General features: G+C 52.7%; 1 protein-coding gene across 2 annotated transcripts in view; it reads left to right on the top strand.

Annotated features, from left to right (window-relative positions):
- Window positions 1-26802, top strand: part of CHD9 (chromodomain helicase DNA binding protein 9) — a 2123706-nt gene that overhangs the window by 1973784 nt on the left and 123120 nt on the right. The window lies entirely within an intron of this gene.

Consider the following 26802-nt stretch of genomic DNA (forward strand, 5'->3'; position numbering starts at 1 on the left):
TCTTATGAAAATACTTAAGTTAGCACGTTATACACAAATGCCCGAGGGGCACGAAAAACCATATACTCTAAAAGTGGAATGCGAATTACTAGCAGGTAAGTAACGATTCTCAGAGGCTTTGGGATCGCTAGGACTGGACTACTGAACCTTTAGATTACTAGCAGGAGGCCTAGGGAACTCGGGTGCAGAGTGTGCACTCTCACGCGGGATGCGGGACAAAGTCTATGGAAGCTAGAATTCACAAAGTTAGTGTTCACGGGCGAACCCGACCTGATAGGGAGAAAACGACAGTGGATCCTGACCCTTGGATAGTGAGGCTATGCTGGGGCACCGAAATGCCGAAGTTACCTAGCCCAGGGGCTGCAGCTGCATAGGTCTGAAAAGACGTCCGGAATCCTCGTGCCGGACCAGGAGCCTGGAAGAAGGAAGTTGCTGGCAGGCGACCAGTGAAGAAAAGTTCGATGGATCCAAGCCTGGATCAAGGAAGAAGAAAACCTGAAAGCAGAGGGGACCAAGTTCTTGAATCACTAGCCAGTGATTAAGTGGGCACCAGGATGGCACCGGGCGAAGTCACCGCAGTCAGGTGAGTGGGCGCTGCTGGGCTCTGCAGTCTCTCGGACCAGGAGGCGTTGTCGGCGACCAGGATGGAGGTGCGAGCTGTCCCACGAAGGTTCTTGCTGTCGACGTCGCTGGACCCAGGATTGGGCAACAAGTCTTGGCAAATGCAAGGCCCACGCGGTGGACCTAAAATGGCGTCTTAGCCGGACCAGGAGGGTCCAGGGTACTTCTCCGATGGAGGGAAGCAAGGGCCAGTCTGGAGCAACCAGACTAGCAGCAGTATTGTCGTCGGGCATCGTTCGGAAGGCCACAAGCCAGCGGGCTAGTAGCCAAACAACGCGGTGAGCAGCAAAAAGCAGAAGGGCCCCACGCCGATCGTGGAGATGCTGGGGGGCTGCTCTTCGGTGCTGGAGCTGCTCAGGGTGGGGGCTTCTCGGACCCCAAAGCACTCACCAGGAAATTACTCGGTGGGCTTGCTGTGCAGAAGTCGTGCAGTCTTGGCGATGGCCGGTCCCTCGAGGTCTCGTCGCACCCACGGTTCTCAGCTGTGCTGTAGAGGTGGGTAGAGGTCAGAGGTGCCAGGGAAGCCGGGTCTCGTCGAGCTGGGCAGTCGGATTCCGGAGGAAGGACGTGCAGCAGACCGCAGTGTTCTTAGATGGTGCCTGCGGATGCAGGGTGACTACTCCTTAGTCACAAGGGAGAAATCTTAGGAAGAAGTCTTGAGTTCCTTTCGTGGAAAGTAGTTTCAGGATTCAAAGATGATCTGATTTGGAAGGGGGCCAGTCCCTACCTTTATCTGGGAAAAGGGGGCTGGCACGCGACTAAGTCCTGCCCTAGGGGTGGGACCAGGAGGGGGGTGGTTACACCCACTTCCTTGGCGGGCTTTTCCCCAGCACAGGGTCTGGAGTGTCCCTGGAACTGGTTCAAGCCAGCCTATGCACAGTGAGCACCGGGGTGCCACGTGCAGTCACCTTCCTCTGAAGCCCTGCCTACCTACAATACACAAAATCCTGTCTGGGACGGTGCTGGCACCGCCCCTGGCAGGAAACCCTTTGTCCTTATCTCCTGCTCTGGGAGGACTCCCAGCAGCAGGAGGGCAGACTTGTGTCTCGGTGGCAGCATCCATTTTGTGGATGCTAAGGCTCTGTCTGACTTTAACCGGGGTTACAGGTTACATACATGTCGTGTCCCTCTAGAAGGGTGGAATGCTAACCCCGTCGCCAGAATTGGCGAGGGGTTAGTATTCCAATTCGTATGACACCTTACTCGACATGTTTTGATAAAGCGATACCAGAGTTGGCATATAACCGCGAGGATTATAGTGCACTTAAGAGTATATGGTATGCGATATCATGGAAACGGCTAAGGGATAGATCCCGAAAGCCGCAGACAGGCTCAGCTCATGCCAGAGCACCATCTCACACGATTCCAAGCACTCTGCCTTCAGGATTGTCAAGGCCTGCCATAGGAGTGACTGATAGGAGATCTGTGTGTCCATTTTAGGGTTAGATATAGGTATACTATATCTAAAGCAAAGGGTGATTACACCACCTTGCCCCAGCTGTCGTGCAGCCAGTTGTGTCAGATTTGGATGGCCAGCCAGGGGTGGCATAATACATGCTGCAGCCCCTGGTAGGCCCTGGGTACACCTATGCCCTGGGTACCTAAGGTACACTGTACAGGGACTGATAAGGTGACTCAGTATCCAATTAGATATGTACCTAAGGTACATGGAATCCATTTTACAGAGAGAGCAGTAGGCCTGGGGTCCTGAATAGCAGGGCCCCAGGTCAACTAAGTCAGAAAACCAGCAAAACACCAGGCAAAAAGTTGGGGGCAACCATAGTCAGGGATCTACCTTCCTACAGCCATTCAGAGGAACATCTTCCTCATGGCGGAACACCTCCCGGGCAAGGACAATCAGATGGCGGATCTGCTCAGCAGACACAGCCATCAAATGCACGAGTGGGAGATACACCCATCAGTACTCCGCCCGTACTTCAAGCAATGGGGTCATCCGGAGATAGACCTGTTTGCCACAAGGGAAAATGCAAAATGCCAAAGCTTTGCCGCCAGGTTCCCTCACCCACAGTCGCAGGGCAATGCGATATGGATGAACTGGTCAGGCAGATTTGCGTACGCTTTTCCCCCAGCACCTCTCATACCGCTGGTGGCAAGAAAGCTAAAGCAACACTCAATGACACTCATCCTGGTTGCTCCAACGTGGGCACGCCAACCATGGTACACCACGTTTCTGGAACTCTCCGTGGTACCGCATCAAAGGCTGCACCTCACACCCAGGCTTTTGACGCAGAACCGTGGCAACATTCAGCATCCAGATCCGCAACAGCTCAACCTGGCGATCTGGCTCCTGAAGTCTTAGAGTTTGGCTACCTTGACTTGCCTCCTGAATGCAGGGATATCATACGGGAGGCAAGAAAGCCCACCACCAGAGCTTGCTATGCAGCAAAATGGAAGAGGTTTGTCATTTACTGTACTGAACACAACATCAACCCGCTAGATGCATCCACTCCCAACATCATCTGTTATTCGTTACATCTTTACAAATGCAATCTAGCATATGCTTCCATTCGGATACACTTATCCGCCATAGCGGCTTATCTCCAAAACAGGCAGCATCTCTCCGTTTTCAGAGTGCCTGCCATTAAAGCCTTCCTAGAAGGACTGAAGCGGGTCATCCCTCCCAGGACCCCGCCAGCTCCTGTATGGAACCTCAATGTGGTCCTCACCAGGTTGATGGGCCCACCTTTTGAGCCTCTACATTCATGTGAGATTCAGTTCTTAACATGGAAAGTGGCTTTTCTCATTGCCATTACGTCTCTACGTCGTGTTAGTGAGCTACAGGCGCTCACTGTACAAGAGCCATTCATTCAAATTCACTCCAACAGGGTGGTGCTGCGCACTAACCCTAAATTTCTTCCTAAAGTGGTTTCGCAGTTCCATGTCAATCAGACCATTGAACTGCCCGCGTTCTTTCAAAATCCAGAGACAGTAGCCGAAAAAATGCTCCACACTCTTGATGTCAAACGAGCTTTGATGTACTACATCGATAGGACCAAAGAATTTAGGAAGACACAACAACTCTTTGTTGCCTTTTCAGCCCATCACAAAGGCAACCCCATTTCCAAAGCAGGTATAGCCAGGTGGATCGTTAAGTGTATTCAGATTTGCTATCACAAGGCTAAGCGCACTTTAACGGTCCCCCCCCAGAGCCCACTCCACCCGCAAGTTGGGGGCCTCCATGGCTTTCCTTGGTAATATCCCTTTGGAAGATATTTGTAGAGCAGCCACATGGTCTACACCACACACATTTACTAAACACTACTGAATGAATTCAGCAGCCCACATGCCTCGAACTGAATATGCTACTTACCAGTATGCATCTGTTCTTGGCATGTAGGGCTGCTGACATTCATATCGCCCGCCCTCCTCCCCGGCGCCTGTAGCGGCTGCAGAATTTACACTTACTCTTAGCATGGTCATCGCTCACACTGTTACACTCCATCTTGGCCACAGTAGCTAAAAACAATCTGGGGATGGAGTCGATGCCCATGCGCACTGTAGTCCAGGGGAGGAGCCACCTATCTCGTGATACTTCGAAGACTCTTCCAGGACAACAATGTGCAATCATCCAGACCCAACACTAGGCGGCGATCTATGCTATAGATATGAATGTCAGCAGCCCTACATGCCAAGAACCGATGCATACTGGTAAGTAGCATATTCATTCCGCGCTGTAATGTGGATCCTAGGGTCGATTATTTATTTATGTATTTATTTATTTGCCTGCTTCAACACTTAAAAGGGTCTGTGGACCTTTGCACTGTAGGAAGTGACACATTTAAAACTGTAGCCACTTTTCTTCGCATGTCTGCAAAAGAGGAACTTGCCTCCGCAGCAAGGTGAGAAAGCAACCCTGAAGCTGGTGATGAATCCAGGGCACTTAGCTCTCCCAAAGCAGACAAACAGCTCTCCTTCATCTGAGGCACATTAATGTTAGAAATGTGCTGACAGGGCCCTGCCTCAATCGACACAGGCTGCCTTCACACAACCTCTTCCTAAGAAGGAATCAAAACCTGCAGTCCCCTCATTCTCAACGGTTGACTCTGCATCTTCCCGGATCTGCGCCTGCAAGCGCAGATCCGGGAAGAGCAGTACTCCTAGTCAATTTTTGACTAAACTTTTTGATCTCTTTTGGATCCTTCTTGAGTCGATAACTCGACTCGCGGTGCCGATAGGGATGCCCGGGTTCAAACCCTGCCACGAATGTCACCGCTTGATGTCAGTGACCGACCCCCACCATCGGTGCCTTTACTGTCTCGGTGCCGACCACGATGATAACTCGTGCCCTGACTGCCGTGCCTTGACCTCGAAGGCTAGGCGAGAGCGGTCCCATAAGCGTCTCGAGCTCCGGCAGTCGGCTCTGCGCCGCTCGAGGTCCCGATCCAGGAGGAGGTCGAGGGACCGGTCGCAGAGCCGCAGTCATCGCCGCTCGATGAGTCACCACCATTCGTCGGGCTCCAAGTCCTCAGGTAAGTCGAGGCACAAGAAGTCGAAGAAGCGACATCACTCTTCTGACTCCCCTCAACGTTCGCGCGACACGGCAGGGGGTTCAGGCGACACCGCCCACGCGGCTCCACCAGAGCCGCAAGCGCCGCGTCCAGCTCCACACCCGCCAGTCCCTGCGATGCCGGAGGAGATTAGCGCCTTCCTCACGGCCATGAGGTCGCGCTTCCCTCTGTCGTAACCCGCCGAGGTTTGCAGCCGTTGCCCACAGAGGAGTTGCTTTCTCCGCCACGGCGTCCTACGTAGGCCAGTGTTGCCTTTGTTCGGGCTATTTCCACGGCGCTGGCATTTTGAGAGTGGGTGACCGCGTCACCCCATTCCCTACCGACAATCTCTTGGAAGTTCTCCACCAGGGCTCCGGTGGCCGGGAGCTGTTCCTTCGTTTCGAAGCGTTGCTCCACTACTCTCTTTTGGGGGCGTCCTGCCATGGGTGATCCGGTGCCTCAGCCGCTCCTGCATCACCACCATCCTGCTCCGCACGACCCAGTCTGCCTTACATTCTACCCTTATACTCAGGGCTCTCTTCTGCAGACTGTTTTTTTTTCCGTCCTTGCCTGTGGTGTTGTTTCCTCTGTCTCAGGAGGCCCGGTGGTTGGATTCATGGGGGCATAACATCTTCGCTTCATCCAGTGCTGCTTTGCGGGCGCTCAACACTCTGTGTGTGTTGGCCAGGGCTACCTCTAGCCTGTGGGATTCTGTGGAGTCACTTCTTTCTCATGTCTCCCATGAGGGTGCCCACGGTGATCTGCGACACTATGTGTTGGATGGTGAAGAGCTGGCTGCGTTTATTCTCCATGCGGCCTTGGATGTTGCTGATGCTCTCGGCCGGGCTATGGCCAGTTCTGTGGCTCTCCGTCGCCATGCTGGTCTGCGGGATGCTGTTTTTCCTGAGAATATTAGGGAGCGTCTGGTTGAACTGCCCTTTGATGGGGTTCTTTTGTTTAACACTCATGCGGACTCTGCCATTCAGCGTCTCCTTGCGGGGCTCCACTGTCCTCCCGCTCCGTAGGCGGGCTTGTTGATCTTCGGCGCTTGATAGGAGGCGTTATCCCACCTGCTTCCTGGAATCTGGTGTTTGAGTTTCCCGTTTGTATGTTCTGTGTGTGTAAATATTGCAGTATTGAGACACAAGCAATTGGCTGGTACCATCGTCAAGGAACGCTGTAAATCACTGACCAAACCGATTAAACCACCCTTGATCATATACGAGGCTAAGGCAATAGGGTCAGCATTGTATGGGGCTGAGTTGTGGGGGCATGAAAACCTGCAGGAGTTACAAACATCGGAGAATAACTTCCTAAGGAAACTTACAGGCACCCCACAGAGCAGTCCGCTTTTGCCTCTGAGATATGACCTTGGCAGGAAAGAAATCTCGGCAATGGGTAAACTACGTCCGATATTATATTGGCGTAGAATCTGGACCACCCCTGAGCTTTCACATTATGCAGAAGGGTTTGCTGACGTTATCAAAGCAGATCGATTTAACAAAATTAAATGGTTTAAATCACTAAAATTAGCTTTATGTGAACTAGGACTAAATGTATTGTGGTCCGACCCAGCCGGGTCATCCTTCCCATCAAAGTTAACCATAAAAAAATTATTTTGGGAATGGGTTGAAAACAGGAGTTTGCTTAGCATTACCAACGGATCCATGACTACTGCTTTCCTTGAGGTTAAGCTGTTTCCTATGTACGAATTGTATTGGGATTATATATCGAAACCCATGGATAGGAAACTGTTTTTCCAACTGAGGGCTGGTTCTCTCCCTCTCCGCAACTTAACATCAAAGTGGAGAGATGGAAGTCCAGCTACTTGCCCAGTGTGTGGGGAAGGAAAGGAAACGCTTGGACATTTTTTGTTCTCCTGTCATGTATATTCCGCTCCAAGACGTGTTTGGTTGGCACCTATGTGTAGAAACCTGGGTACTAAAAGTAGTACGGTAGCTTTGCGTATTGTAAAATCTACCTCCGTAACCTGGATCATAATAGCGACTGCAAAGTATTTGGGGTGGGCGTGGGTAATTAGGCAGAGATTGCTAGTAGGGTAACTACTCTCTGCGTAGTTGAACAGAGACTGCTAGAATATCTATTCTCTGTTACGTCCCACGGGATGTGTCTTTTCAGGAAAAAAAAAAAAAAAAATCTTTTTTATTGATTTTTAATAGTGTAATTGGATCTGTTTTTTAACCTGATTCTTATTATATGAACTTTACATCTGTGATTGTATGAATTACGCTGATATATAATTGTAGTTTTTTCTATGTGTAACGTGCTTATGTCATATTCGATTTTTGTAATTTAATTGTATTTTATTATGTGTTTGTACGTCTGCTTTTATGAGTAATACTCGAATAAAGCACTTTTTGAATTGAATTGAATTGAATTGAATTGTTCTGTGTGGCTTGACGTGCCTTCGAAGTCCCTTGGTTGGCCCCTCACTTCTGTTGGCTGCTGGTTCTGCCCTTTTGGCAAGTGTGTAGTTTTTGGCTGATTGCTAAGCCATCTGTGGTTCTGACGGCAAGTCTTATGTTCTTTGGGGCGTGTCATACCCTAAATGGGATACTTGTTGCTATTGTATAGCTCTGTCCTACGCTGGGAGGGTGTGGACTCCATTTTGCTGGTTCCTCGCCTTTCCTGGCGTTGCTGTATACCACTGGTGCGTTTTTTTTCCTCGTCTGATCGTAGCTTGTGTTGCTCTAGGTTCTGTCAGCTTTGGCATGCCGTCTGCAATGTTGTGCTCTGGTGTTTCTTGTTGGAGAGTGGGGTCTGCAATCCCATGGCCACCCCAGATTTTTGCTTTTTGCTTCACTGGTTTACGACTTTCCCTGGCTGTGGGCCTGCTAATCAGACCCACAGCCTAGCTGTTCTCTCTCTAAAATTACAACCATGTACCGTAGGTGCATTTACCAATTGGTACTGGGCCACCTTATCAGTCCCTGTACAGTATACCTTAGGTATCCAGGGCATAGGTGTACCCAGGGCCTACCAGGGGCTGCAGCATGTATTATGCCACCCCTGGCTGGCCATCCAAAACAGACACAACTGGCTGCACGACAGCTGGGGCAAGGTGGTGTAATCACCCTTTGCTTTAGATATAGTTCCCTATATCTAAACCTAAAATGGACACATATATTCCTATCAGTCACTCCTAGAGAAGGCCTTATCAATCCTGAAGGCAGAGTGCTTGGAATTATGTGAGATGGTGCTCTGGCATGAGCTGAGCCCGTTTGCAGCTTGCGGAACCAAGTCCTAATAGCTGTTCCATGCTAACGCTATACCATATACTCTTAAGTGCATTATAATCCTCGCGGTTAAATGCTAACTCTGGTATAACATTATCAAAACATGTCGAGTAAGGTGTCATACGAATTGGAATACTACCCCCTCGCCAATTCTGGCGACGGGGGTAGCATTCCACCCTTCTAGAGGGACACGACATGTATGTAACTGTGAACCCCGGTTAAAGTTAACTCGAGCCTCAGCATCACAAGATGGATGCTGCCACCACAGACACAAGTCTGACCTCCTGCTGCTGGGAGTCCTTCCAGCGAGGGAGGCTCAGACAAAGGGTTTTCTGCCTTGGGAGGTGCTAGCACCACCCCAGACTGGATTTTGTGTATTAGGTAGGCCAAGGCTGAAAGGAATGAGACATGCCTGGGGCACACAAGGTGCCCTGTGCATACACCGGTTCCAACCAGTTGCTGGGGCACTCCAGCCCCGGCTCTGGCGGGAAACTGGACAAAGGATAGGGGGTGTAACCACCCCCCTTCCTGGTCCCACCCAGGGGAGGGACCTAGTCGTAGTGCAGCCCCCTTTAGCTGAATAAAGGTAGGAGCTGGTCCCATTCCCAGTTAGATTAATCTTGACAACTTCCACGAAGAAACTCTTGACCTTCGACCTCCTGAATATCAGAAGACTGAAGAATCTCCCCTATGGTCAGGGAGTGACCATCCTGCTTCGCAGGCACCATCAAGCTCCTGTGCGGTTTGCTGCAAGTCCTTCCTTCCCGGAATCCGACGACCCAGCTCAACGAGACCTGGACCTCCAGACCCCTCTGACCTCTACCCACATCCACAGCACAGCTGGGACCCGTGGGTGCGACGAGCAACGTGTAGACGGCCATCTTGAAGAAACCTGCACAGCGCTTCCAGCACGACCACCGAGGGACCCACGGGTGAGTGCATTGGGGACTGAGAAGCCCCACACCGACACAGCACCTGCATCAAAGACCAGCCCCCCAGCCTCCACGAGATCTGCGTGGGGCCCTTTTGCCTGGTTGCTGCTTTTCCTGTTGTCTGGTCACTTGCCGGCTGGCTCGTTACCTCTGAGACGACGACCCGAAGATTTCAACACTGCTAGTCTGGTCCCCCAGACTGGCCCTTGCTTCCCTGTGAAAGAGAAGCACCCCGGACCCTCCTGGTCCGCACCAGACGCCATCTTTGTTCCACCGCGTGGCTTGCACTGGCCAAGGCCTGTTGACCAGATCGACGATCCAACACCGCCATCAGCAGCAGACTACGTGGGACAGCTCGTGCCTCCAGCCTGGTCGTAAAGAACAGCTCCTGGTCCGCGCAGCTACAGAGAGAAGCGACCCTTCCTTCACCTGAACGCGGCAACAGCATCTGGTTCCCTCCTGGTACCAGCACCGTCACTGGCTATTGACCGAGACTCTGTCCCCTTCCCTTTCAGGACTTCTCCTTCCTAGTTCCATCCTTGGAACCACCGGACTCCTCCATCTGGCTGCCTGCCAGCAACTCCTTGTTTCAGGCACCACCGGGATCAACGCAGCAAACCCGACACCACTTCAGCCCTATGCACCCGCAGCCTGTGGGTTAGGTAACTAAAGCTTCTAGGTGCTGAAGTTAGTGTTCACTATCCTAGTGTCCAGGTCCACTTTTGTTTTCCCTCCATCCAGCCGGGTTCGTCCGGAATCCGTAACTTTGTAAACTGTAGTATCCATAGACGTTGGTACGCATCCCGCGTGAGAGTTTCCACTCTGCACGTGAGTCCCGTGGGCCTCCTGCTCCGTACATACCTAGTTCGTAGCGTAGTCCCACCGATCCTCCAGCCTCTGGATCTCCTTACAGTATTTTCCTTCCTCGCATTCCATTGTTCTTAGTATATGGTTTGTCGTGCCCCTAAGGCACACGTGTAAATATTGTGCAAACTCGTATTTCTTTCCTAGTATTGTCATGTGCTTAGCCCTCTGATCTCATAAAGAGTTCAGAGGTGTTGTTATTAATAAATATATTGTTTATTTTCATAACAACCTGCGTGGTGTCCTTTCATCTGGTATTCAAGGGGTTATATTGTGGTAAAACATCTGGCTTCACATGCCAAAAGAGTTTAGCCTAAGACTGCTTTGTCCATGCTACCATTAGGATAGCTGGTCTATAAGGTTGACTTACAACCAATCACCATAAGGGTTGTTTGGACTGATACAAGGTGGTCACTAGAACTAGTGAACATCATATATCAGGCCAACTTCTCACATTTCTGCCCTTTTTTGTCCGGAGCTTCGGCCTGTTCCTTTGTCTGGTGTTCCAGGGGATGGGATTCCTGGTATTTTCCTGTGTTCTGGCGGTTGGCTTTTGTCCGTCCTACGTATTTCTCCACTTCTCTTCTAGTTGGTCCCACTTCTTTTTGTGGGTTGGTTTATGTCCGGAACAGTCTCCAATCTGAAAGAGACACGTTAGTGATAGATTCGTTACCTTAGAATATCCCTAGGCGTCAGACTGGATCCGGAAACTTTTGCGTAGCAATACCCCTGCGCGTTGGTAGGCGTCGTCGGCGGCTCCGCGTCTGTTGTCAGCGTCGTTAGCGCCAGAATGACGTCACCGGACACTTAGACGCCGCCCTCGCGTGCTGACATCAGTTCTTCTTTTTTCCACGCCAGCTAGCGCAGATCCGGAGAAGCTCTACCCCGTAGTCACTTTTTGACTAAACTTTTTTGATCTTTTGATCTGTTTATCTCGAGTCGCTCGACTCCTACGGTGCCGGTAGGGATGCCCGGGTTCAAACCCTGCTCCAGGTGCAGCCGACTGATGTCGGTTACCGACCCCCATCGCCGGTGTCTTCAGTGTCTAGGCCTCGACCACGACCACCGAACCTGCTTTGACTGCCGTGCCCTGACGTCTAAGGCTAGGCGGGAGCGGTCCCGCAAGCGGCTTGAGCTCCGGCAGTCGGCCCGCGCCGTTCAAGGTCCCGGTCCCACAGGAGGTCGAGGGACCAGTCGCGGGGTCGGAGCCCTCGTAGCTCCGAGAGTCGGCATCGGTCTTCAGGATCCAGGTCCTCAGGTAAGAGGCATGAGAGGTCAGAAAGGCGTCATCGTTCTTCCGACCCACCCCGACGCTCGCGCGACGCGGCTGGGGGATCGGGTGACACCACCCACGCGGCTCCGACGGAGTCGCGGGCGTCGCAACCTGCCCCATACCTTCCGGTCCCTGGGCACGATGCGACGCCAGAGGAAATCGAGCGGTACCTCATGGCCATGAGGTCTCTCCCTCCTCCGCCGGGCACCGTGGCGCCTTCGGGCCCAGCGGTCCCGGCTGGAGGGCCTAGTGGGTCGGGTGCTTTGGCTCCGACACCGTTGGCGACTTCGGTCCCGGCGCCGCAGGCCCTCACTGGATCCGGTTCCGGATCCAGGCCGTCACCGGTGGACATCTGAAAGAGACACGTTAGTATTAGATTCCTTACCTTAGAATATCCCCAGGCGTCAGACTGGATCCAGAAACTTTTGCGTAGCAGTACCCTTGCGCGTCGGTAGGCGTCATCTGCGGCACCGCGTCCGTCGTCGGCGTCGTGGGCGCCGTGATGACGTCATCGCTCTTCGGACTCCCCCCCGACGCTCGCGCGATGCGGCCGGGGGTTCGGGTGACACCACCCACGCGGCTCCGTCGGAGTCGCGGGCGCCGCGTCCAGCCCCATACCCTACGGTACCTGGGCTAAACGCTGCGCCGGAGGAGATCGAGCGCTTCCTCATGGCCATGAGGAATCTCTCTCCTCCGACGGGCTCCGCGGCGCCTTCGGGCCCAGCGGACCCGTCTGGGGCCTCTAGCGGGTCGGGTGCTTCGGCCCCGACGCCGCCGACGCCTGCGGGCCCGGCGCCGCTAGGCCCCACTCTCCCGACGCCGCCGGTGCCTTCGGGCCCTGTCCCGCAGGGTTCAGCTGCCCCGGCACAGCCGGCGCCTTCGGGCCTGGCGCCGCGGGACTCCGCTAGGCCTTCTTCGAGAACTGGGTCATCGCCGGTGGACCTTACGACCTCCCCGGCTTCGGACCATCAGGTGTCGCCTCGGGCGGCGACGTACCCGGTTCCACCTTCGCTCCTGTTCCGGCGCCAGGACGGCCCCGATGGGCGCCGCTCCAGACGTCGTTTGGAGAGTTTCACTTCTATGAACAGGCCCCATTGATTGAAAACCCTGAGCATCAGGAGATGGGTGAAGAAGAGGATTGGGAGGGGTCTGAGGACCCTCTGACCCGAGAGTGTCAGTCTCATGAGGACTGGGCAGGAGACCTTGGGGAGGCCAGTGGCCTGGACACCTCTCCAGACACTGGTTTTGTCTCCCCTCCTACCGTGGCTTCGGAGGAGGGGGCAACATATAGTGTGGTGTTGATGAGGGCTGCCAAGGCCTTGGGCCTTGAGCTCCCCGTCGCAGCCGTGAGGACGAATCTCCTCACTGAGGTCCTTAAACCGCAGTCAAGCTCGGCCGAGCCTCTGCTGCCCTTAAATGAGGCCTTGACCGACGTTCTTCTAGGCACTTGGTCCAAGGCCGCTACGGGTTAGGAACGTGGCCAGACGCCACCGCCCAGCCCCGGGCGACCCATGTTTCCTGTCCACATACCCCACCCCCGAGAGCCTGGTCATCCAGGCCTCTAATTCCCAGACCGCGTTCCCGTCGGCTCCGCCGGACAGGGAATCCAAGAGGTATGAGCAGTATGGTAAAAAGATCTTCTCATCCCTTAGTCTGGGACTGCGGTCTTCCAACACCGCGTGCCTCTTGGGCTGTTGCACCCACTCTCTGTGGGATACGGTTGCGGAAGTGCTGCCAGTGTCCGTTGGTACGGGCCAAACTCGGCCAAGCCCTTGTGGAGGGCCGGGATGCAGCCAAATATTCTATCCGGTGTGGGCTGGATACCACCGACTCACTAGGTAGAGCGATGGCAACGACGGTGGCGGTCAGACGCCACGCCTGGCTGAGGTCCGCCAACTTTTCGGCAGATGTCCAGAACACGTTAATGGACATGCCGTTCGATGGCTGTCGCCTCTTTGGCGACAAAGCAGACCATGCGCTTTAAGGACTCCAGGGCTACGGCCAAGTCCTTGGGCCTCTTGGCCCCGCGCCAGCAATCGGCTGCTTTTCACTCCTTTCGGGGCCACGGAAGGGGTGTACCCACACGTGCTGCCAGCCACGCTCCGCAGGGCAATACCCAACGCGGTGGCGGCCGTGGGAACCGCCGTCCGGGCGGTAGGGGTCAACGGCGAGGTCAGTCCACACCTTCGAGGCGACTCCTCCACCCATGCCACCGCAGAACCACCGTGTATCGGGGGATCATTTGCGACTTCTGCAGGAGGAAGTTATGGCCCTCTTGGCCAAGGGGGCCATCGAGCGCGTTCCTGGGCCAGAAGTAGGGTGTGGTTGCTACTCCCACTACTTTCTGGTACCCAAGAAGGGCAAAGGGGGCCTGCGCCCTATCTTGGATCTAAGGAACGTCAACGGCTTCCTCCGGAAGGAGAAGTTCAAAATGCTGACACTGGCTCAGGTCTTAGCTGCCCTGGACCCAGGAGACTGGATGGTAGCGTTGGACTTGCAGGACGCATATTTCCACATCCCCGTCCTGCAGGCCCACCGACGCTTTCTGCGGTTCACGGTTGGCAACGAGCACTTTCAGTTTACCGTGCTCCCCTTCGGCCTTACCAGCGCCCCACGGGTGTTCACAAAGGTGATGGCGGTGGTCGCAGCTCATCTGCGCAGGTTAGGGGTTTCAGTCTTCCGCTACCTCGACGACTGGTTGTTAAAGGCGGGCTCGCCCCAGACAGTCGTCAGCCACCTCCAGACTACGGCAGATCTCCTGCACCAGCTGGGGTTCTCCATCAATGTGCCAAAGTCACACCTGTGCCCCTCTCAGCAGCTCCTCTTCATCGGAGCGGTTCTAGACTCTGCCCGGTTTCGGGTTTATCCGCCCGAACAGCGGGTCTGGGATATTCAGGCTCTGGTTCCCATCTTTCAGCCGTTATCCCGGGTCTCCGTCAGGTTGACGCGGCGGCTTCTGGGGCTAATGGCCTCCTGCATCCTTCTGGTGCATTACGCCAGGTGGCGGATGCGGGCTCTGCAGTGGGACCTGAAGTTTCAGTGGGCCCAGCATCAGGGCAACCTGTCCGACCACGTCCTGATCTCGGAGGGCACTGCGAGACAGCTGCAGTGGTGGCTCACGGACCGCGATTGGGTCAGCGGCAAATCCCTCTCCCTTCCCCAACCGGAGCACGTAGTTGTGACGGACGCGTCCCTCCAGGGCTGGGGAGGCCACATGGGAGAGGCGGAGATCAGAGGCCTCTGGTCTCCGGCGGAGGCTCGGCTCCACATCAACCTGTTGGAGCTACGGGCGATTCGTCTAGCAGTGAAGGCATTCCTCCCCTCTGTCCGGGGGAGTGTAGTGCAGGTGTTCACGGACAACACCACCGCAATGTGGTACTGCAACAAACAGGGCGGGGTGGGGTCGTGGACCCTTTGCCAGGAGGCTCTGCGCCTCTGGCAATGGCTGGAACGCCAGGGCGTGACCCTAGTGGCTTAACACCTGGCAGGTTCTCTGAACGCCAGGGCGGACGAGCTCAGCCGTCGGTGCATGATGGATCACGAATGGCGTCTGAACTCGGACGTGGCGCAAGGCCTCTTTCAGCGATGGGGAGAGCCTTGGTTAGATCTATTCGCCACCGAAGAGAATGCGCAATATCATCAGTTCTGCGCGTTGGAATTTCCAAGGCGGCACTCGCTCGGAGACGCTTTTCGTCGCGAGTGGAGTTGCGGTCTACTGTACGCCTTTCCGCCTATACCACTTCTGCCCAGAGTGCTGAAGAAGATCAGGCGCGACCGGGCCCAGGTTATCCTTGTGGTTCCAGACTGGGCACGAAGATTTTAGTATCCAGAGCTACTCAGCATGTCTGTCGATCCCCCGATTCGTCTGCCTCTTCAGGAGGACCTTCTGTTGCAGCAGCAGGGGACGGTCCTCCACCCGAACCTGTCCAGTCTCCACCTCCCAAGCTTGGAGATTGAGCGGCGACAGTTGAAGCCATTTGACTTGCCACCCGAAGTCTGTAATGTCATTCTGGCAGCCAGGCGTCCCTCCACAAAGTCGGTATACGCCTGCAGGTGGAACAGATTTGTGGCATGGTGCACAGCAAAGGCTGTGGATCCACTCTCTGCCCCCCTTTCTGAGGTTCTCCTCTTCCTTCTTTCTCTGGCCCAGCAGGGCTCTGCTCTGGGCACTATCAAGGGCTACCTCTCTGCCCTTTCCGCCTTCCTAAGGCTACCTGATCAGCCATCTTTGTTCAAGTCCCCTATTGTAAGTAGGTTTTTGAAGGGCATATCACACATGTTCCCTCCTGTTCCTTTTGTGATGCCTCAGTGGGACTTGAACCTTGTACTTACTTATCTGATGTGCACTCCCTTTGAGCCACTTCATAACTGTCCTCTCCGCCTTCTTACTCTGAAGACTGCTTTCCTGGTTGCCATCACCTCTGCCAGGAGAGTGAGTGAGCTTCAGGCTCTTTCTTCCAAACCTCCTTTCCTTTCTGTCCATCCGGACAAGGTTGTGTTGCGGACAAGGCCCTCTTTCCTGCCCAAGGTAGTCACAGCCTTCCACATCGGGCAGTCCATCACCTTGCCCACCTTCTTTCCGCCTCCGCATCCCTCGAAAGAGGAATAGAGGCTCCACTGTCTGGACCCAAAACATGCGCTCTCTTACTACCTGGATTGCACACCAGTTCCGGGTGGATGACCAACTCTTTGTTGGTTACGTGGGCGCTAAGAAAGGACGGGCGGTGCACAATCGGACCATCTCTCGGTGGATGGTATGGTGCATCCAGGCGTGTTACTCCTTGGCTAAAAAGGAACCTCCTGTTGGGCTGAGGGCCCACTCCACTCGGGCCACGGCGACTACTACTGCCCTGGGCCGAGGAGTCCCCTTGCAGGACATTTGTCAGGCAGCTACGTGGGCCTCGCTGCACACGTTCGCGAGACACTACTGCCTGGACAGTCAAGTGCGGAGGGATGGCATATTTGGCCGTTCCGTCCTCCGGGACTTTCTGGTGTGATTATTGGTTCGCAGACCCACCACCGGGGTTGGTATTGCTGGGGTATCTATTCTAAGGTAAGGAATCTATCACTAACGTGTCCCTTTCAGATGCACAAGTTACTACTTGTGTAACGATATATCTGTAGGAGACATTAGTTAGTGATCGATTCCTTACCGACCCACCCATCCTCCCCGTTCTGCGAACAGATATCTAGGGTTAAGGTCATCCCCTTTCAGGGCCGTAGTTTCATGGAACCAGTGTTGGTTCTATCATTGCTCTGCGTATCTGGCGCGGAAAAGCTGTGTATCAGAACTGACGTCAGCGCGCGAGGTCGGCATCTAAGTACTCCGGCCACGTCATTCCGGCGCTAATGACGCCGACGACGGACGCGGAGCCGTGGACGACGCCTACCGACGCGCAGGGGTATTGCTACGCAAAAGTTTCAGGATCCAGTCTGACGCCTGGGAATATTCTAAGGTAAGGAATCTATCACTAACTAATGTCTCTTACAGATATATCGTTACACAAGTAGTAACTTGTTCTTTAGGGGTTGTTCTGGATTTCCCTGGCCTTTGCTTTAGTCTTGCGCTCGGCTTGGTCTGAAAGCTCGATTTCATGGTACTTGCCGGCTGTGCCTGCCTGCTCTTTCTGGTCCACGGCCGGGGGCCTTGGCGTGGGCCTTTGTGCTCCTGGCTCTTGTTCTGCTGAAGCCTTGTTAGACTACGTCTTTCTTCTCACGCCTGCCTTTCTTGACTGTGGAGCCGTTTCTGCCTTGTCCACTGACTCGCTGCTGTGGCCGGTTCAGCTGTCCTCTTCACTGTGTTTTTTCCTGTGGGGGGGGCTTTGCTCCATTCTACCACTTCTCTTTAGAGCCTTGGGGTGATTCTTCCTCTGTATTCCTCTGCCGTTGTCTGTCCCTCCGGGGCTTTCTGGCGTATGTCCCTGGTACCTTGGCTGGGCTTGGGGGGTCCTGACCTCCTTTCGCCTCGTCCTTGCTTCATTCAGCTTGGTGGGGGCTGGGCCGCCCTTCTTGTCCCCATTACACATCCCCTGCTGGAACCCTGTGTTTCTTCCTACTGGGAGGCTCTCTCGCAGGCCCTCCTCTCTTCTGGGTATGGCTAGGGTATCTATTCTACGTTAAGGAGTCTGCAGCTAGTAGTCTCTATCAGATGTACGAGTTACTTACCTTCGGTAACGATGTATCTGGTAGAGACGATTCTAGCCACAGATTCCTTCACGACCCGCTCTTCCTCCTCGGTCTGCGAGGACCTTCAGCTTGGTCTTCTGCACTCGCCTGCCTCAGGGTGGTTTTGCCTTCTGCGAGTGCCCTCTTTCACTTCCTCCCTAATGAGATGCTTCGTTCTGTTTGTTCCACTCCTTCCTTTCTGGTGATTGGTTGGTGGGTTCCAGGGTACTTCTGTGTCCCCGCACCCTGGTCTTCCTATGTTCGGCCTACTCAAGCTCTTCCCCTTTTCATTGCTTGAAATTCCTGACTCCTCTGTAGTCCTCTGAGTTTGGGTCTCTTGGCTGTGCCTCGACCCTTAGCTCTTACTGGGGATGCGCCCCTCCTTGCTGGGGTTGTCTTGGGGTAATTTGTCGTTACTCTTCTGTTCTGGCCTTGTTGTCCTTCACTGTTTATGGAGTGTGATTGCAGGCCTCTTAGTCTGCTGTGACATTTTTCACATACTTTTCTGCCCTCAGGGAGGATGTCGTATTTGCTTGCAGGGTTGCTTCGCAGTAGCTGTGCTCTGCTCTTCCCTTCTATGACTTTAGGTACCACATGTAGGAGAGTAGGGTCTGCAATCCTATGGTCACCCCAGATTTTTGCTTTTTGCTTCACTGGTTTACGACTTTCCCTGGCTGTGGGCCTGCTAATCAGACCCACAGCCTAGCTGTTCTCTCTCTAAATTGACACATATGTACTTTAGGTGCATTTACCAATTGGTTTTGGGACACCTTATCAGCCCCTGTACAATGTACCCTAGGTACCCAGGGCATAGGTGTACCCAAGGCCTACCAGGGACTGCAGCATGCATTATGCCACCCCTGGCTGGCCATCTAAACAGACACAACTGGCTGGTAAGACAGCTGGGGCAAGGTGGTGTAATCCCCCTTTGCTGTAGATATAGTATACCTATATCTAACCCCAAAATGGACACATATACTCCTATCAGTCACTCCTATGGCAGGCCTTATCAATCCTGAAGGCAGAGTGCTTGGAATTATGTGAGATGGTGCTCTAGCATGAGCTGAGCCTGTCTGCAGCTTGCGGAACCAAGTCCTTATAGCTGTTCCATGATAACGCTATACCATATACTCTTAAGTGCATTATAATCCTTGCGGCTATTGCTAACTTTGGTATGGCATTATCAAAACATGTCAAGTAAGGTGTCATACGAATTGGAATACTACCCCCTCGCCAGTTCTGGCGACGGGTGTAGCATTCCACCCTTTTAGAGGGACACGACATGTATGTAACTGTGAACCCCGGTTAAAGTTAAACTGAGCCTCAGCATCACAAAATGGATGCTGCCACCACAGACACAAGTCTGACCTCCTGCTGCTGGGAGTCCTTGACAAAGGGTTTCCTGCCTTGGGAGGTGCTAGCACCACCCCAGACAGGATTTTGTGTATTGAGGTAGGGAGGGCTGAAAGGAATGAGACATGCCTGGGGCACACAAGGTGTCCCTGTGCATACCCCGGTTCAAACCAGTTGCTGGGGCACTCCAGCCCCAGCCCTGGCGCGAAACCGGACAAAGGATAGGGGGTGTAACCACCCCCCTTCCTGGTCCCACCCATGGGAGGGACCTAGTCACTAGTAGATCCCCCTTTAGCAGAATAAAGGTAGGAGCTGGTCCCATTCCAAGTTAGATTATCCTGAACAACTCTACAAAGAAGAAACTCTGGACTTCGACTTTCTGCTCCACAGAAGACTGAAGAATTTCACTTGTGGGCAAGGAGTGTCCACCCTGCAACTGCAGGCACCATCAAGCGTCCTAGCGGTTCACTTTGTCGTCCTTCCTGTCGTAACCAGACTTCAGAGCCCGACGAGATCCGGACTCCCAGACCTCTCCGACCTCTACCTACATCTGCAGCACAGCTGAGACCCGTGGGTGCGACGAGACACGTGGGACCGACCATCTTGGAGAAACTGCACTTAGCTTCCAGCACGACTTCAGAGGCATCCTCGAGTAAGTGCTTTGGGGATTGAGAAGCCCCAACCCCGAGCAGCTCCTGCCCAGAAGACCAGCCCTCCAGCATCCACGAGATCTGCGTGGGGCCCTTTTGCTTGATTGCTGCTCGACGCGTTGTCTGGTCACTTGCCGGGTGGCTAGTGGCCTCCTAGACGACGATCCACGAAATCCACACCGCTGGTCTGGTTGCTCCAGACTGGCCCTTGCTCCCTTCCAAAAGAGGAGCACCCCGGACCCTCCTGGTCTGCACCAGATGCCGTTTCCACTCACCGCGTGGGTTGCCTTTGCCAAGGCCTGTTGACTCCATATCCGGATCCGACACCGCCGACAGCGAGAGCCTGCGTGGGACAGCTCGTGCCTCCATCCTGGTCGTCGAAGACACCTCCTGGTCCACGTGGCTGCAGAGACAAGCGTCCCCTCTTCACCTGATCGCGACGACAGCATCTGGTTCCACACCTGTCACTGGCTAGTGAGTTTGAACACTGTCCCCTCTGCTTTCAGGTCCTCTTCTTCCTCGATCCACCCTTGGATCGCACCGGACATCTTCCTCCTGGTCACCTGCAGCATCTTTCTTCAAGGCTCCATTGACTTCTACGCGGAAACCCGACACACTTTGACACCTGTGCACCCGCAGCCCGTGGGTGAGGTAACAAGAGCATTTCGGTGCTGAAGGGTAGATTGACTCTCCTAGTGTTCAGGTAACCTGTCGTTTTAGTCGTAACTAGTAGGAACTGTCTGTTACTTACCTTTTCGTAATTTGTTCTGCCCATTGACTTTGTTCCGCATCTCGCGTGTGAGTTCACACTCTGCACATGCGTCCCGTGGGCCTCCTGCTGCTTACCTAAGGTTAAGGTAGTGTAGTCCCAGCGATCCTACAGCCTCTGGGCATCGTCATTTCCTCTATCGATTTCCTTATACCATTTACTTAGTATATGGTTTGTCGTGCCCCAGGGCACCATTGTAATTTGTGCGACTTACTGTATTTTTCCTAAGGAGTATTGTTATGTGCTTAGCCCTCTGATCTCATAAAGAGTTCAGAGGTGTTTGTTATTAATAATAAATATATTGTTTATTTTCATAACAACCTGTGTGGTGTCCTTTCATCTGGTATTCAAGGGGTTATATGTGGTAAAACAGCTGGCTTCACATGCCAAAAGAGTTTAGCCTAAGACTGCTCTGTCCATGCTACCATTAGGATAGCTGGTCTATAAGGTTGACTTACAACCAATCACCATAAGGGTTGTTTGGACTGATACAAGGTGATCACTAGAACTAGTGAGCATCATATATCAGGCCAACTTCTCACACCACAGTGCCTGGCACTCTCCCGATTGGTGCTGTTCCTCACCATATGCTTTTTTCCTTTCTATTTATCTGATTTTTTCGCACAGTGTTCCAGTACTCTCACAGTTTTTGTTTGTGATAGCTCTGCGTTGTGGAGCGGAAAAGTTATCCGAAGGAAAACTAACGTTGGCGCGCCATGGTGGGGCTTTTGTGACCTTGCTGACGTCAGGGCGGAGTCACGTGGTACCGCAAATCCCCCCTCCCCACTCCTCCGGCGCGCAGAGATGCTGTGGCAAAGAAAAGGTTCCGAATCCAGTCTTACGCCTGGGGATAATTCTAGTTAAGGAATCTGCGGCTAGAATTGTCTCTACCAGATACATCGTTGTCGAAGGTAAGTAACTCGTACTTTAGGATGTGCACTATCAGCATGTAAAATAGAATTGCATGCCGTGGATTTTCTGAAATGTTTGGACACTATTCAGGAACCTACTACTTATAGAGTAACATCCAAGAATTCAATCTGTTTAAAATTAACATTGTGCTTGAACAAGAGACTATATGTATTATTATTCAGAGATTCAAATATTACCTCTAGTGATCTTAAATCCCCTGTTCAAATTACAAAGACGTCATCTATATATCTGCCCAATACAATATGTTTTAAGTGGGCAGGCCAACCAGAGGTGTACCTTCTCAAAATGTCCCATGTAAAGGTTGGCATATGAGGGGGGAAATTTCGTCCCCATAGTCACCACTTGTCATGTAAAAAAACACATTTCCAATGCCTTACGTTGGGTATTTGACACAGCTTGCCAACTAGTTATGCATAGATGAATGTATTGTGTGTGCTAATACACTCCTTTTGGCATTCTCAGTACTGTATGTAGCCACCCAACCCACTTACTAATTCACCTGGCAAATGCCCAACGCATTGCTCAGTTTATTTCACATGGTACGTACATTCAAATATGGTGGCCGTTTTGCATGCACTACGTACGATCTTGATACAGTCCTCTCTCTAGCTCCATGATCTTTTCTTACCTTAAAGTGTAAACTTATCGAGCATCTGACTCTGAGACTTCAATTGTTTGGTACAACGACAGACAGGGGACGGAGGTATGGGATAGCTCTGAACTTTGCATGGTTAAAAGATAGCCTTTTAGATTTATCTTTTTCCTGTGACGTATCCCTTGCCATTCCAGAACACGGAACAAACTATTATTGTCGCGCCTCAGAAAGGCTACTTGTCAGAGACTTTTGCACATAGCATTTTACTTATAAGCATTTGTTGGGCTTTACCTACCTGTCTGGTCAAGCTTTACGAAACGCTACTACCACCATTTCGATAAGGGCTCCTATTTAGCATAGGGATCCACTTCTGAATATGTTACTGAGTCATTAAAAATGGGATATTGATATATAATCATCTGAAAGAGAGTGTTAGTTGTAGATTCTTTACCTTAGAATCACCCCCAGGCGTCAGACTGGATCCGAAGAGATTTTTTCGTAGCAGTACCGCTGCGCATCAGTAGGTGGTGTCAGTCGACATTAGTCGTTGTGTCTGTCGAGATGACATCGCGGTATCTAATTAGATGACGCCCTCGCGCGCCGACGTCAGTTCTTTCTTTTTCCGCTCCAGCCAGTGCAGATCCGGAGAGAGTGATACTTCTAGTCTCTTTTTTGACTTTTGTCAACTTTTTTTCGAGTCATTCTACTCTTGTTGCACGTAGGGATGTCCCGTCCTCGAACCGGCTTCGAGGCTTGCGACTGCTGTCGCAAATTGATGTCGGTTACGGACCCGCACCTCTTGTGTCTTTGGTACTTGGAGTGCGACCACGACCCAAAGTCGTGCTCCGGCTGCCGGGCCATGAACAGTCTTTGCGGGAGCTGTCCGAAAGCTTCTCAAGGCCTGGCAGTCTACTCCGCGCTGCTCGAGATCCCGGTCGAGAGGGAGGTTGCGGGACCAATCACGGACCCATCACCACCACTCATCGTTGAAGACTTAGTTTTCAGGTAAGTCGAAGCACAAAAAGAAGAAGCACTGTCGCTCTCGCGTTCTCCCCGTCTGACGGCCGACGCAACGTGGGTTGTGGAAGGTAGTCATCCGGCTCTGCCCACTGAGCCTGTTCGGTCGACTCCGAGCCTCCCTCCCTTCCGGGAGCCGGAGCCACCCCTGCCCAACTTCATGGTTTTTATGAAGCACCCCACTTGATCTTTGGGCAGCCCGAATACGTTGGAGCGCCTTCGGACCCCGCAGACTCAGCTTGGGGTTCTAGGCCTTTGAATCTGGCGGCTTCGGCCCCGGTGCCGCAGGGCCTCCAGGGATCCAGGCCTTGATCCAGATCTGCGCCTGTCGACCTTAGGACACCTCCTCCGGCGTCAAATCCACTGACGACACCTCTGCCCCCTCCGACGCAGGTTGTGTCCCCAACCTCTACCTCCACTCTGACCTGGACACGGAGCAGCGGATCCAGCGGCAAGCGGTACTTTTGTACCATTGTTCTATCCTGGCGTTCCTTTTCACCCTGAGTGGCAGCCAGAAGAGGATGAGGAGGACTGGGGGGGGTCTGGTGACCCTTTAGCTGACCAGTTAAGTGAACTGGACTAGAGAGAGGAGTTGAGTGATGCCAGTGGTCTGGATACCTCACTAGACCATGGTATGCTTTCTCCCCCTATTGTGGCTATGGAGGAGGGAGCCTCATACTCAGTGGTGTTGCGTAGGGCGCCTTCGGGCCCGCGGCTCCGACTGATGGTCCTCGCCATTCTTTGTCGACGGCTCCGGATCCGACATAAACGACGGCTCCGGCCTCCGCGCCACGAGACCCCCATGGATCCATGTGTGGGTCCCAGCCAATGTCGGTTGACCTCGTACGACCTCCACCAACATCGACGTGTATGGCGCCGGCCGGCTCCCCAGCCGATGTCGTACCCGGCTTCCACCCCGACATGGAGACGTGCCGAACCGGTGTCGATCGGCGCGATTCCGACGCAGATGGGGAATTTTTATCCCTTTCTCTATCCCTCTTCCTTCTTTCCCACCCGCCCAGCAGGTTATGGAGGACGGGGAGGACTGGGAGGGGTCTGAAGACCCTCTCGCAGCCCAATGCGAGTTAGACCCGGACTGGGCTGAGGATTTGAAGGACGCCCGTGATCTGGATTTCTCCCCAGAACGTGGCGCACTGTCTCCTTCTACCGTGGCTACGGAAGAGGGTGGTTCTTATTCAGTGTTGTTACGTAGGGCAGCAGAGGCTCTCCACCTCGAGCTCCCTAAAGTGGCCGTTCCGACTAACCTCCTGACAGAAGTGCTTCAGCCGGTGGCTTGCTCTGCAGAACCGCTGCTGCCCTTCAATGATGCACTCTCAGGCGTTCTTTTGGGCACCTGGAATAGGCCCAACACAGGAGCTCCTGTGGATAGGAACGTGGCCCGTCGCTATCAACAAGCCCCGGGCGACCCCATTTTCCTCTCTCAATACCCTACCCCTGAGAGCTTGATTGTCCAAGCCTCTTCGTCTCCGAGCGCATTCCCTTCCGCACCACCACCTTAAAGGAATGAGATCAGACCCCCATAGTGATTAGCAGGGGCGAGGGAGGGATGCCCACTCTCCCTGATTCTATGTGCAGTTGTTATGGAAACCCTCACTGCACAGTTGAGACAGCACCACTCTGATCAACTACCTGTATCTATTAATGCCAACAATGTCACTGGCTACATCAGAAACCTGGTGCCGTATTTAGCTCCTATACTCCGTGAGTTTATACTCCTAAAGCACTTAGCTGGGATCTCAGTTAACTGGATGAAATCTGTAATTTTTTCCTCGACTAATGCAGTATGCTAATTCTCAATATACTTCCTCTTGTAATGATAGAGTGAGTCTGTGCAATATTAAGGAATCCAAATCAGTAGCAATATGGAACTCTTATGAGAAAACTATGGGAGAGCCGTGGTGAAGCTAGAAAAGCGCATACACGTGTAGAGGTGCTAGCCCTTGTCCTTTTACCGGTGACTGGTGATTGCTAAGTTGGTGGTCCTCCCCAAATTTCTCTACTTATTCATAAACATCCCTATGCCCCTCAAAATACCCTTTTTCACTTGCCTATGCTTCCTTGTGATTAAACGGACATGAACAGACAACTGAGATTTTCCTAGGAGACACTCGCCCTAGCAGTACCCCTACCAGAGCATAGAGGGTTGCATTTGAACCATACTACTACTGTGCACAGGCCCATTATGCTCATCATTAATGACACCCTACCCAATGCTTACCCCCACACTATGAAGGAGGTAGACAATGGCAGACTCTGTCGCTTCTCTTCGGTAATGTTCAATACACCGTCAAGACAGACTGCTGAAATTGGTACGGTCAGGTGCACAACATGGGGCTGGAACTGGTTGAGCGATAATTTCCTCTACTACAGGCTATGGAGCAGTACACCTCACATTTCCCAGAGAGTCCCCAACTTTACATGCCCTTGATACAGTAATTACTAGCCGCTCCCCTAGAAAACTGATTGCCATGCTGTACATAACAATGCAGCAGAAACCCCCCATGATCAAACCCTGAGTCTTTGACAGGTTGGTTGGAGGATCTTGGGAAAGACTTCACTGTTGAGAAATGTAAATGTTGTAATAACACAGGCATTCTCTCCCACCATTGCTGCTTCCTTCATGTCAAATGTCTCCACTGGGCCTACTGCACACCAGCTGGTATGTGCAAGATGGACCTTGGGTCGGATGCGGGGTGCTTTCACTGCACCTGTAAAGACACTAACTTTCTGCATCTGGCCTTGAGCTGTCTTGGGGTATCTGGCTTTTGGACTACTGTCTATACCTCTCTGAGTGACAGTCACTCACTCTGTATCAAGGAGACATCTGGTTGCTCGCCTTGGCTATGTCAAATATATCCCTGCTAGCACACCCAGACAAACGGCCATGCTACTCCTACTGGCTAAGCGGAGCATTGCCATGCACTGGGGACACCATGGCTGCATGAAATGTTAAGATTGGCTGGCGGACGCTGCCTTCTGCTAGCAACAGCTAGAGGACTACTGGGAGCTAATGCCTGAAAAGAATTGACCCAAACACATATTGCCCCCTTTTGAGATTTATACTGCTCTGGTGTGTTGTGGAGACCTACAATGCTGCTCGGAAGTGATCGCCATGTGTTTTAGAAATGGACACTGATGGCACCTACTGCATAATACTACATGTTGTGGGATGCCAATGTTTCTTTCTGTATGATGTTCACTTCTTGCTTGTGAAGGGATTGAGTTATGGGTTTGACAGACAAAATGTAAATCCGGTATTAGTAAAGTGCGAACTACTCACCCTTACGGGTCTCAAGGCGCTGGGGACCGTCGTGGAAATTAAGTGAGTCACATAGTGCTGGGCTGATCTGCCGCCAGAGCCGGGGATCGAACCGTGAGCACTGTGCTCCGAAGTCCACTGCACCACACCTCTCCACAGACAAAACGTAAGGGTCCCAAAGGGGCTGGTAAATGTATTAATCGGTAAGGTTGCACAGTCACAATATGTAATAAGCACCTTTTCCTCACAACATTGATTATACATGGCTACGTGAATAATGAGGCACCCGTAGCTTCTGATGTCCCAGGTTCTCTAATGCAAAAGACATTTTAAAGTATGATTCTTCTTCAACGGCTTAAATTTCACTGTTGAACCTCTCTTCTGCTTCCAACTCTTCTTTCACTAACGGTAATTCTTCCCCACTCAAGACTTCTACAATTTTGCATTTTTGCTTCAAATCCCACTGGCCGAAACAAGAATATGAAAATGGTAACTATATATTCGGGGATTGTGGGCATTCAGTCAGTGTCATAGTGAGTCTGGCACAGCCTATGGCCTATAGCTAATACATGTTCCTATTTTGAA

The sequence above is a fragment of the Lissotriton helveticus genome, chromosome 12 (genome assembly GCF_964261635.1).
Source record: "Lissotriton helveticus chromosome 12, aLisHel1.1, whole genome shotgun sequence".
NCBI lineage: Eukaryota > Metazoa > Chordata > Amphibia > Caudata > Salamandridae > Lissotriton > Lissotriton helveticus.